The sequence below is a fragment of the Lepus europaeus genome, chromosome 5 (assembly GCF_033115175.1).
Source record: "Lepus europaeus isolate LE1 chromosome 5, mLepTim1.pri, whole genome shotgun sequence".
NCBI classification, from domain to species: domain Eukaryota; kingdom Metazoa; phylum Chordata; class Mammalia; order Lagomorpha; family Leporidae; genus Lepus; species Lepus europaeus.
In genome coordinates, this window is record NC_084831.1 from 115,633,046 (window position 1) to 115,644,176 (window position 11,131).

The following is an 11,131-nucleotide window of genomic DNA, read 5'->3' on the forward strand; positions in this document are numbered from 1 at the left end:
TAGTTAAGCAGGGGGGCCACACTCCCCCTGTTGGAGGTTCAGAGATCCCTTGTTGGAGGTTCAGAGATCCCTGAACAGTAAGCTTGTGCTGACAAGTAAGTGAAGAGAGGGACACTAATGGAGTTCATAAACCACCTGGAATACGACTTAGTGCCATTCCAGAAAAAGAGCAGTTTTCCAAGTTGGCTGATATTCGAAGCCCTGGATACCAGCCATAAGGAAGCAGTTGCACAGGCAATGCTACACTGTGGACAAAGCTGCACAGGGGCGAAAGACATGCATGATACATCTCCCAGTGCACAATACAACGACCGCTGTGGTGTTCTCATGAAGCCAACCAGACGTCAGAAGAGTTTGAAAGTACTTGCACAGAGTACAGAAACTTATTTTTACAAATTATTACTTACAATGGTGAGAACGCTGTTGATAAAGCAAGCACAACTGAGGCACACACTTGGGGACCGAACACTGCTGTCGGTCTTGTATCACAGATGTCAAATGCAAGTCCCCCAAACGGACCTCACCTGGGACAGCAGACAAGTAGAGAGAAGAACAAGAATGTGCTCATCCGCGGGCAGCACCTGGTAAAAATGCAACGGCAGCCGTCCCTGGGTGGGCTCGAACCACCAACCTTTCGGTTAACAGCCGAACGCGCTAACCGATTGCGCCACAGAGACTCGACTCTGACGTGCACAGGGACGGCACCTTCCCCCGGCAACCGCCGGCTTTGAAGGGAGACGTTTCGGGCTTCGGAGCCCGGCCACCGCCGAGAGGCGACAGGTGCTTAGGGAGGTCGAGCAGGCTGCCCCGCGTGGTCTTCCCAACTCAGGAGCCCGCGCCTGGCAATCAACGCGGTCCTCAAGCCGCCAGAGCATCCAAGCCTGATGGCTGGTTCCAGGGTGTAATGGTGAGCACTCTGGACTCTGAATCCAGCGATGCGAGTTCAAATCTTGGTGGGACCTGCGCCTTTAACTTACTGAACAGCCATTTTGACTGTTTAAATTTATTACCGCTCCCGAGGTCCTTCCGCCTTCTAGGGGACAAGAAGGCTCTGGGCCTCAGTGTCTCCTTGTCCCCGGCCGCACCTGGAACCTCGCAGATTCATCCACCTCTATGGCACTCTCTGGAGTCCGCGTTCCAGAAACGGGTTCTTTACACCGGCCCGGTCCCCAGCGAATGACCGATCCTAGGGGATCCCCGTCCTGGGCGAGTCTGGGGCTCCTGCCCTCGCCGTGAACGAAGGGGCGGAGGCACACAGGACGCCCATGGCCCTGCTCTGCTGGGCTGAAACCTGAGCCCGTGGGGACAGGTGGGAAACGCCGGTGTCTGGACGGCGGATTTGGATCCCGGCAAAGTCGGTGTGGGACCTACTCGAGTGGGTAAAAAAGAGTTTTTTATCCAGGACACCCAGGCTTTCTGGGCGGAGGAGCAGGGGAGAGGCCCTTCTACATGTCCCAGGAGAGAGCTCCCGGCCCGGCTAGGCTCCGCCCAGCGGGTTTTGAAAAAAATCACCAAACAAGTCAATGAAGGACTCTGCAAGAAAAGGCATATTTAATAAAAGAAGAAGAACATTCTTGTGCTAAAAGTTTGTTAAAATTACCTTGAGAGGAAGGTGCCAGAGAGTTCAGGAACTGAGGGATGTTTGATTGTGTAAGGGAGACTAGCCCACAATATTTAGCCTGCGGAGGATTTGAAAGGTACATAACCTTTGCACTGAGGATTTGCACACTGCAACCTAGTAGACACCTGCTCTTCAAATGATCAAAGCCCGGGGAGAGCACGAAGGAAGTACCCCACGACCACAAATTCTGCAGTCGAGTTTCCAAAATTTGGGGAAATCGCACAGCTTCACACCGCCCGAACTCTTCACACGCGCACACTTTGCGCCCCGCACCCCCCCCCCCCCCCGGGCGCCCTTCGACCTGAAGCACGCACAGCGCACCTATGTGCCGGCAGCGGTGCCGCGCTTTCTCCTACAGCACGGGAAAGCGGTCGTGAATCTGCAGCAGGTCCCGGCCCAGCAGTCCCTGCGTTGCTCTATCTACATAGCTCCGCCCCTTCCGTGACGCCACCGGAGGCAACCCGCCCTCCACGCGCCCAGCAGCTGCTCCACCAGCGCGCCCTCGGGGAGCTCAGAGTGACAGCTGTGCCCGCCCCGTCCTTCTAAACCCCACCCCTGCGGGTGCCCCGGCCCCGGCCCTGGTCTGTCCTGACTGCGCCCGTTCTTATCCTGAATCAGGCCTGGGACCTTTTGTCCGAGGCCCGATTGCCCTTCTCGAAATCATCGCTCTATATGCGCGGAACATTTAGGGTCATCCAAGATTATCTTCATGCGGGAACTCGAAATGAAAAGTGGACTTAGTGGATGCCGATCGGACGTCGAAGCCAGCAGCTGACAGATCCCGTCTTCATGAAGCAGGAGAAGGCGCCCGGGGGCCGCAGATCGTCATCCTGACGGAGCACCGCTGGTGTCACGAAGACGACGTCCACGCTTTCGGCGCGGATCCGGGACGCGAGGCGGTGCTGCCCCGCAGAGCGGATAACCACGCTCCCGCCTGTGCCTGCGGGGCTCCGGCGTCTCTCAGGGCCCCCTCCGCACCTGAGAGCTTACCGACGCCAACGCCTCAGAATCTCAAACAAGGAACTCAATGGTCCCACGCTGAGGAAACGTCGAAGGGGCTGAACCCGCGACAGGATCGTCCGTCTTCGGTGATGAGGACGCGGGAACGCGGAGGGTGGAGCAAGGTCGGGCGCCCAAGGAAAGACCGGCTCAGCGGGCACCAGCGCCCTCTGTTCTGCTGTGCTGCCCAAGTCCCGGAACCTTTACCGGGAGGTTTCCTTGCAGGTGAGTGGCATGGGGGCTGGTCGGGCCCTGCAGCCAGGACAACACTTCCCTAGTGAGGGATGAGGCACCGGAGTTCCCTGGAAGAACCCGACTGCTGAAAGCCCCATTCAGGCCACGCTCCCGGGGTGCTGGCTGGGAGTCCCTGTCCAGACAGGAGTGCAGAGAGATTTTTCAGGGAATCTGAGCAGCCCGAGTGGACACACTGGCACCGTCCTGACAGAGTTGGCACTGGACACCTGACAGAAACGGAAGTCGAACCTTTTCTCTATACAGCACCAGGGAAACACTTCTGGGGTTTGGGTATAGACCCCCACATCCCGGATGGGAGTGAGGGCCTGGGCTGTGCACCTGACGGCTTCTGCCTCTCCTGCTTGCTGTGCCCATCCTGGGAAGCAGCAGGGGTGGCTCAGGCAGCTGGGAGAGACAGCAGGCAGAGGACTCCATGTAAGCCGTCTTCCTTTCTCAGCCTTGCTTGTGAGATGAGAAGAAATGCCATGGGATCAGTGGGTACCCTGTGTGATCACACTTTTACACAGCTCTTTGATGAGGGAGAATCAGAATCAGTTGTCTCCAACCACAAGAAAAATGAATGCAGCTGGCGTTTGTGAGAGAGAAAGAATCATACACCGTTTTGAAAAATGCCTGTTCAAGTCCTTTGCCCACTTCTTAAAGTGGGGTGTTTGGTTCATTGTTGTTGACTTTCTTGAACTCTGTATAGATCCTTTATCAGTGTCATAATTTGCAAATGTTTTCTCCCATTATGTCGATTTCCTCTTCACTTCGCTGCTGTTTCTTTTGCAGTGCAGAAGCTTCTCTGTTTGATGGAATCCCATTTGTCAATTTGGGCTTGATTGCCTGTGTTTTTGGGTACTTTCCCAAGAAGTCTCAGCCTATGCCAATGTCTTGTAGGGTTTCCCCAATGAAATTCAAATGGCCAACAGACATATGAAGAAATGATCAGATCACTATCCATGAGGGAAATGCAAATCAAAACTACAATGGGTTTCCACCTCACCTCAGTTAGAAAGGCTCTCATACAGAAATCAACAAAGAATAAATGCCAGCAAGGATGTGGGAGAAAAGGTCCCCTAATCCACTGTTGCTGAGAATGCAAACTGGTGCTGCCATGGAGGCAGACAGTATGAAGATACCTCAGAAAGCTGAAAATAGATCTACCATATGACCCAACAAACCCACTCCTTGAATTCACCCAAGAGAAATGAAAGCAGTATATGCAAGCCTCATATTATCTGTAGCCTCATATTCATTGCAGCTCAACTCACAATAGCTAAGATAAAGAATCAATCCAAGTGTCCATCAAAAGATGACTGGATAAAAAAAATTATGATGGGCTGGCACTGTGGTGCAGTGGGTTAATGCCCTGGCCTCAAGCGCAGGCATCCCATGTGGGCACCAGTTCTATTCCTGGCTGCTCTTCTTCCAACCCAGCTCTCTGCTATGGCCTGAGAAGGCAGTGGAAGATGTCCCAAGTCCTTGTGCCCCTGCACCAACATGGGAGACCTGGAAGAAGCTGCTGGCTCCTGGCTTCGGATCAGCACAGCTACGGCCATTGCGGCCATCTGGGCAGTGAACCAGCAGATGGAAGACCTCTCTCACTGTCTCTACCCCTCTCTATAATTCTTTCAAATAAATAAAATAGATCTCTAAAAAAAATTTTTAACCAAATATTAGAAAGGCAAAATGGGAGCCTCTTCTTATTGCTGCAGGTTCAAATATCAAGGACTACCAGAATGCACAGGATGATAGGCAATCGAAGATACTTACCCACAAACATTGAATGGAGCCCTGTAGGTACCAGAGAAGTTAAGTTCATAACATCAAAACTAGAAACCCATAGTGTGCTACTGGTGGGAAAATATGACACATGAGTAAGATGGAGAGAGATAGAGATGATAGAGAAAGGGAAAGAGAAAGAGAAAGAGGTAGAGATACAGATAGAGATAGAGATAGAGATAGAGATAGAGATAGAGATAGAGAGGGACAGGAAGAGAGAGAGAGAGAAGACAGTCTACAAAGTCAAAGCACTCAACTTCTGCTCTTGAGATTCAACAGAAGAACTGAGCCCACGTGAGACACCAGCTCAACAGGGAAAAATTCTCTCATCTCCGTGGACAGCCATTGCTATGGACACTGCTCCTGCAACATCTGGCACCATCTGTCACGGAGTAATAGAGGCAATGGTCTGCACCCTTTAATGACTGGGCTATAAAGTTTACACCCCAGCAGCCATTCTCTAAGATCCCAGTTGGGGACAGGGGGTAGGGGAGCCTGACTGCTGTCAGAAATGAGGGGGGGAGGGGGCGCTGATGGCTTTCAAGGAGGTTAAAAGCAACGAACCCTGGGTGTGGTCGAACCACCAACCTTTCAGTTAACAGCCAAATGCACTAATCGATTTCGTCACAGGGACTCATCTTCTAGCGGCACAGGGATGTGGCTGTGCCTTCCCCAGGCCACTTTCCTGCGCTGCCGCCAGCCTTGCAGAGCAACTCTGTGCCCTCCAGAGCCCGGGACCAGAGGTTAGCGGTAGCCCCGCAGTGCGTTGGGAGGTCGGGCAGCCGCGGGGACAGCCGCACGGCCTTGACCCCACTGCCTCAGAAGTCAGTAGTCTCTTAAAAAGAAATGTGCAAAATACTTTTTTTTTTCCAAACTGCTGAAAATAATGTGCTAAAAGATTGAAGCAAGGATGATTCATGTTGGTCTTTGATAAAATACGAATTTACTGTATTCAAATTCAAATTATAATATCCTATCTCCTCATTGTACTAGATTCTTATTGATGAGTAAAACCAAACACAAAAATATCTTCAGGTTATTTAAAAGTCTCAAAATATCTTTAGCCTGTCCTGTGTGCACCAGATAGGCATTTGCTGAACTCCTGCTGATTTGAAATGGATTTAGGCAAATTTTCCTGCAAATGTCTTCTCTTTGCTGTAACAAGTCTGTGAATGGCATGTTTGAGCTCTCATCCCGGGACCTGGCAAAGACCTTTATTTTCTCCTGAGGAGCAGCACGGAGGGTAAACTGAGGCTGAGGTGGAGCTGGCGGGGGTCTAGCTGACTAACCTGCAGCAGCAGCTGGGAGCAGGTCTGTTGACATCGGGAGGTGCTGGGGCCCTGTGTCCCACACCATGGGCAGCTAGCACACTTCAGGAGACTCTGCTTTGAATGTGCTAGCGCCACCATCTCCTTCCGGCCTGTAGTCCTCTCCTGTAACTTCTCTGTTCCTCACAGTCAGGCTCCCTCTGCCTCCATCTCCACCCAGCCCCATTTCCAGCCCCAGCCCCAGGCTGTTGTCACCAAGACCACACAGAAGATTGTTAATGAGGTTTATTTATTTGTTTGTTTTTCTATTTCAGGTAACAACTTGCGGGGTCTTAGTCCACCTGAAGGAGGATGGACTGGGTTCGAAGAAAGTGCGCCACTCACCCATTCTGCAGCTCCCCAATCCCGGAGACAGTCAGATGCAGCAGGGAGTCAAGTCAAGCAAGCAAGAACTTGGTTTATTGCGAGCATAGCAAAGCCTTTTAAAGTACAAGACCGCAGGATTACTGGGGCAGGGCATAAGGACCAACCAATTACTTAAAAGGTCATTTTACGGAGTGACTTTTTACAGGACCAGCCATATGTCTGTACACTCATCATCAGTTGTTACCTTCCCTGATGCTGCACGACCAATCAGCTTTGGTGGTAAATGACTTTGGGTACCGCCCACCTTACTTCCTTTGGGCGCCATCTTTGAATTGCCTCCTGTGCCTAATTTCCCCACAACAACTGATGTTGGAAGTTGTTTTTGTTTAATTTAAATGTACTTGTTTAATTTCAAAACCAACAAAGTTTAGTCACCAATAAATCCCCAACTGACAAGAAAATAAAACAACAAAGCAAGTCTAAATCAAAGCAAGAAGTCATCATACATGAGGACCTAATTACAAAGCAGGACCACTGGTCAGTTTGCTTGCTGAAATCCCAGCCCTTCCCTTTGCAAATGTGATATCCCCTAAGACACCAAAGCCCAGATCAGGAGAGGATCCTCAGAGGCCCTCATCCTTTTCCTACATACCCCCAGCCTTTGGATGACAGAGGCCATGGCAGCTGGACAAAAACAGCAAGGACTTGAGTCCAGGAACAGGCAGAAAAAGGCAGACAATTTACCAGCTCTTAAGCATGTGCTCATTTTCCTTGAAGGGTGAGGGTTTAGAAACCTCAGAGAAGAAGGTTTATTTAACATACATATTGTTGCTTGTATTTTTATACAAATCAAAATTAAAACATTTTTTTCTCCAGCTCAAAACAGCAAGTAATTCCTTTAAAAAATGTATTTATGAGAAAGGTGCAGGAAAATACACACACAGACAGGAAGAGAGAGAGAGAGAGATCTTCCATTTGCTGGTTCACTCCTGAAATGCCTATAGCAGTCAGAGTCAGGCAAAGGGAAGCCGGCACCATGAAATACATCCAAATTTCACACATGAGTGGCAGGTAACCAAGTCCTTGGGCTATTTTCTGCTGCCTTCTAGACACATTAGCAGACAGTTGGACTGGAAGTGCAGGCAGGTCTTGATGCTCTGCACTCTGATACAGAATGTAGGTGTCCCAAGTGGCAGCTAGCCCATGGCACCACAATGACTGCCTCTGAACTCCCATCGTCATAGGTACACTCCTGTATACTGCAGAGTGGTAGCACCAGTCCAGGGCCATCAATCATTCCAGAATCAAATGTCACTAAGTCCCTGGGATTGCTCACAAAAATTGTGCTGTATCCCTGACTCTGGACTTGTGATGGCTCAGGAAGAAATTCTGTGTTGTAGGAGGCAGGTCTGTAGAGTCCGTAGGAGAGCAAGGTCACACAGGTCACTGCCAGACAACCCAAGGGAACAGTCATAGAATCTTTGCAAAGAGTCTTGAGAGGTGGCTCTTCACTCCTGATGTTGAAAGTCCTCCTGAGGAGCCCAGATTTCCGTCCTAAAGGTTTCAGTGCAGCCCACAGACGGAGACATGTGCCCAGATTGCACTGGGCATTTTCACAAACATCACTCCTGTTTGCATTTCTTTTTCTGAAGCTGAACTTTTCCTGTCCACTGACTTGTCTTTGGCAATCCACCATAAAGCTGGACATCTTTGAAACACAGGAAGCCCCAGGCTTACCAGACCTCTAGGCTAGCAGGCTGGTTCAGGTAGGCACCAGGAAGACACTTCCCCCATACCGTGGTGTGGGAGGGGCCTTGGATGAGAGAAAATGAGAGACATACAGAAAATGAGAGGCATAGAGAGAGGACTCCTATCCAATAATTCACTCCTTAAATGCGCACAACACCTGGGGCTGGGTCAGGCCAAAACCCGGCTCAACCCAGTCTCCCCATGGGTAGGAGAGACCCACATCCCATCTCTCCTTCAGCAGATGGCAGCTGAGGTCTCTCTGGGTCCCTTTCTTTAGCTGTAGCAGGACTGCCTGGAGCCACCCAAACTCGCGCAGCTTCACACATGCCTGGAACTGCCTTCCTACCTTTTTCCTCTCTGAGATTTCCTCCAACCCCCTTGTCTTCCCAGCTGCTGTGGTGGCCTTGACCTTGTGCAGCAACTCGAAATGAGCAGACAACCGAGCTTTGCTCTCAGCCACATCTGTGAAACTGGAGCAGCGGCTCCGTTCCTCCAGGAGTCTGCCTGCAGTCCCCCAGCAACTTCAGATGCTTTAAGAAAGATATTTCCAGTAAGTTTCTAGTTGTCTCCTTTTTTCCATGAGAGGAGTAAAAAACGGAGGTGGGAAGCAGAATGAGCGTCCAGCAAGTCCAGGCTGTGCTGATGTGCATCCCCTAGAGCCGTGTGACCTAGCCAAGCCAGGGTCCGCACTACTTCTTCCCTTCAAGAGAGTTTCAGGCGTCCGAAGACAGATCTCCTACCACTGAGCTTTTAAGGACAACACGTGCATCCGACAGGAAATTGCAAAACAACGTTTACCAGCCCGGGAATCGAACCCGGGGCGCAGCGGTGAAAATGCTGAATCTTAGTCACTAGACCACCTGGGAAACACATCACCAACTACTTGGTTGATTTCAAGGTAAGGCAATCTGAGTGCTCCGAGAGCACCTAGCCAACTTGCGCCTCCTCCCCCTTCAGGGAAGCCCCGGGAGGCCGCCCCCTCCAGATTCTCGCCAAAGGGCGAATCGCATCACACCCACCAGGAGCCCCGCCCCGCAGGCAGCGCGCTGGCCCAAGCGGTGAGGTGCGTGTGCAGCCAGGGGCTACGTCCCAGCTGAGGTCAGAAATGACGCAGCCTTGGGGAGCAGACAGCGGGCCTCCGGGGAGGTGTAGGCAGGCGCCAGGGCACCCGGGGGTGGCCGGCGGGAGGGACACCCGAAGGCGCCCAGGGTACGAGGAGCTGAGAGTTGAGTCGCTACGAGCTCCCACGACAACGCACACGCAAGCAGGGACACAGACGCCCGAGGGAATCTCTCTCAAGCAAGGCCTTGAGGTCCCCAGAGACCACCACGAGCCCATCCCCCAAACCCTGCCGCCCCTAGTGTTTCCATCTCAGCTGGAGCTCGGTCCCCATCCTCCCCACGCTCAGAGCAATCAGAGAAACGAGGGCTCTGACGCCGGGGCGTTCCTCGACTCCACATCTAACCCGCCAGCAGCGCGTGTGTTCCTGGGGCTCTCGGACGGGCCTTGCTGTCACCCGGTCCTTCCTCGTGGTGCCAGAGTTCAAGCAAGCGGCGCGGACCAAGGCGAGCAGACCCATGTCCCTCGCGCTCCCCCGGGAGTGGCACTGGGCTGTGCTTGCCGCTTTCGTCGGCTCTGTCCTCCCCGTCAGCCTCTGCCTGGCCTTCCCCGTGCCCAGGGACCGTGGCGGGGCCCTGGCTGCGCGGCTCCTGTGGGATGTGCGTGGGCGCGGCGAGGCGCGGGCGTGCGGGCCCGCAGGGAGTGCGGGTTCCCCAGAAGCTGGCGCCCTTGCTGCTCCCGCAGGAGAACGGACACTGCCCTCTCTCGTCCAGCAATGACCCTGACGTATTCGTGGAAACGCGCGGGGGTTGTGATCTCTCGTGGGTGGGAAAAGTGACAGACAGCTGGAGGGAAGGGGTCGGAAAAGTCACGACATTGTCTAATCTGAAGCCACCAGGGCATACGCTGTATCTCGGCCCTCCAGTCAGTCTAGGGAGCTGTGGCATTCACCTTACACGCAGCGGGAGCACTTGAACTTGGTGGGTGTGAAGCACACGCGGTGACCACTGCGGTTACCAGAAGCAAGTGCTGGAGAAAACGGCTCGTTCTATCCAAGCTTCATTTTTACATTCAAGTTCAAGTGAGAAGGAGAGGAAGGAGCGGTTAGGACCCCGCGTCTTTGGCTAGGTTGGGAACCCTGCTGCAGGCCTTCGGGGTGAGGCTACGGGAAACCTCGGACTTTGCGGTTCTCCAGACTCTGCCCGCGTGGGAGTCCGCGTTCCCAGAGCTGCTGAGCGGGCTCATCACAAAGACCAAAAACGGGGATTCTGGTAGAACGGGTGAAGGGAAACTGCCCTGACCGCGGAACTCTCCCGTGCTCTCCTGCGTCCTAGCTCGAACGGTGGCCCTGAGACCCCAGCGATCCACTCTCCATCTCGCGGCCTGGTCCTCACTCGAGTTCAGTCCAGGCCGGGAAGCACTAGTGTGGGTGTTCCGAGTTTTCCGACAGCCAAAAGCCCTAACACGTAACCTGTGCTAACTGAGCTTGTGACGCAAGGGTCAGATTGAAACCGCGGCCCATGGCATTGGCGCCTTCCTCGGGAGGACGACAAGCAGAAGTCAGGGCGAAAGGCCCTCCGGGGACAGCGCGCAGGTGAGGCCCCACCGGGTCGGGGAGGGCGGGAAGAGGGGGCCCCACAGCTTCCGCTGGACCCCAGCGCCAGCCATCTGCGTAGAGCCAGGAGCCAAGAAGACCACGAAGGCCGTGAGGAACGCTCCCGTGGCTCGACCGCACCTGACCCGCAGCTCCTTCAGCTTCCGGGGCTGGAGAGTCAACGAAGAACGCCCCCGGCGCGCGGTTTTGCACCAGGAAACGCTGCGGGAGACGGCCGATCCCACAGCCAGCTCAGGCCTGAGGCGTCTCAGGTGGAGTCCCTGGAGTCCCTGGTTCTTTGGACGTCGCAGGCTCCTTTTTTTTTTTTTTTTGGTAATTGGTATTTTCTTGGAGCTCATTTTATCTAATGCTGAAATGTAGTTCAGTTTCCTATTATTGCAAATATGACGCAGAAATGATTTTCCAGGATCCATTTTAACAGTCTACTTGCTGGCG

The 11,131-nt window shown here is 53.1% G+C and overlaps 1 non-coding gene across 1 annotated transcript; it reads right to left on the minus strand.

Annotated features, from left to right (window-relative positions):
- Window positions 1–603: 603 nt before the first annotated feature.
- TRNAN-GUU (transfer RNA asparagine (anticodon GUU)) lies at window positions 604–677 on the minus strand. Its single transcript has one exon. It is a non-coding gene; the product is annotated as a tRNA-Asn (tRNA).
- Window positions 678–11,131: the final 10,454 nt, after the last annotated feature.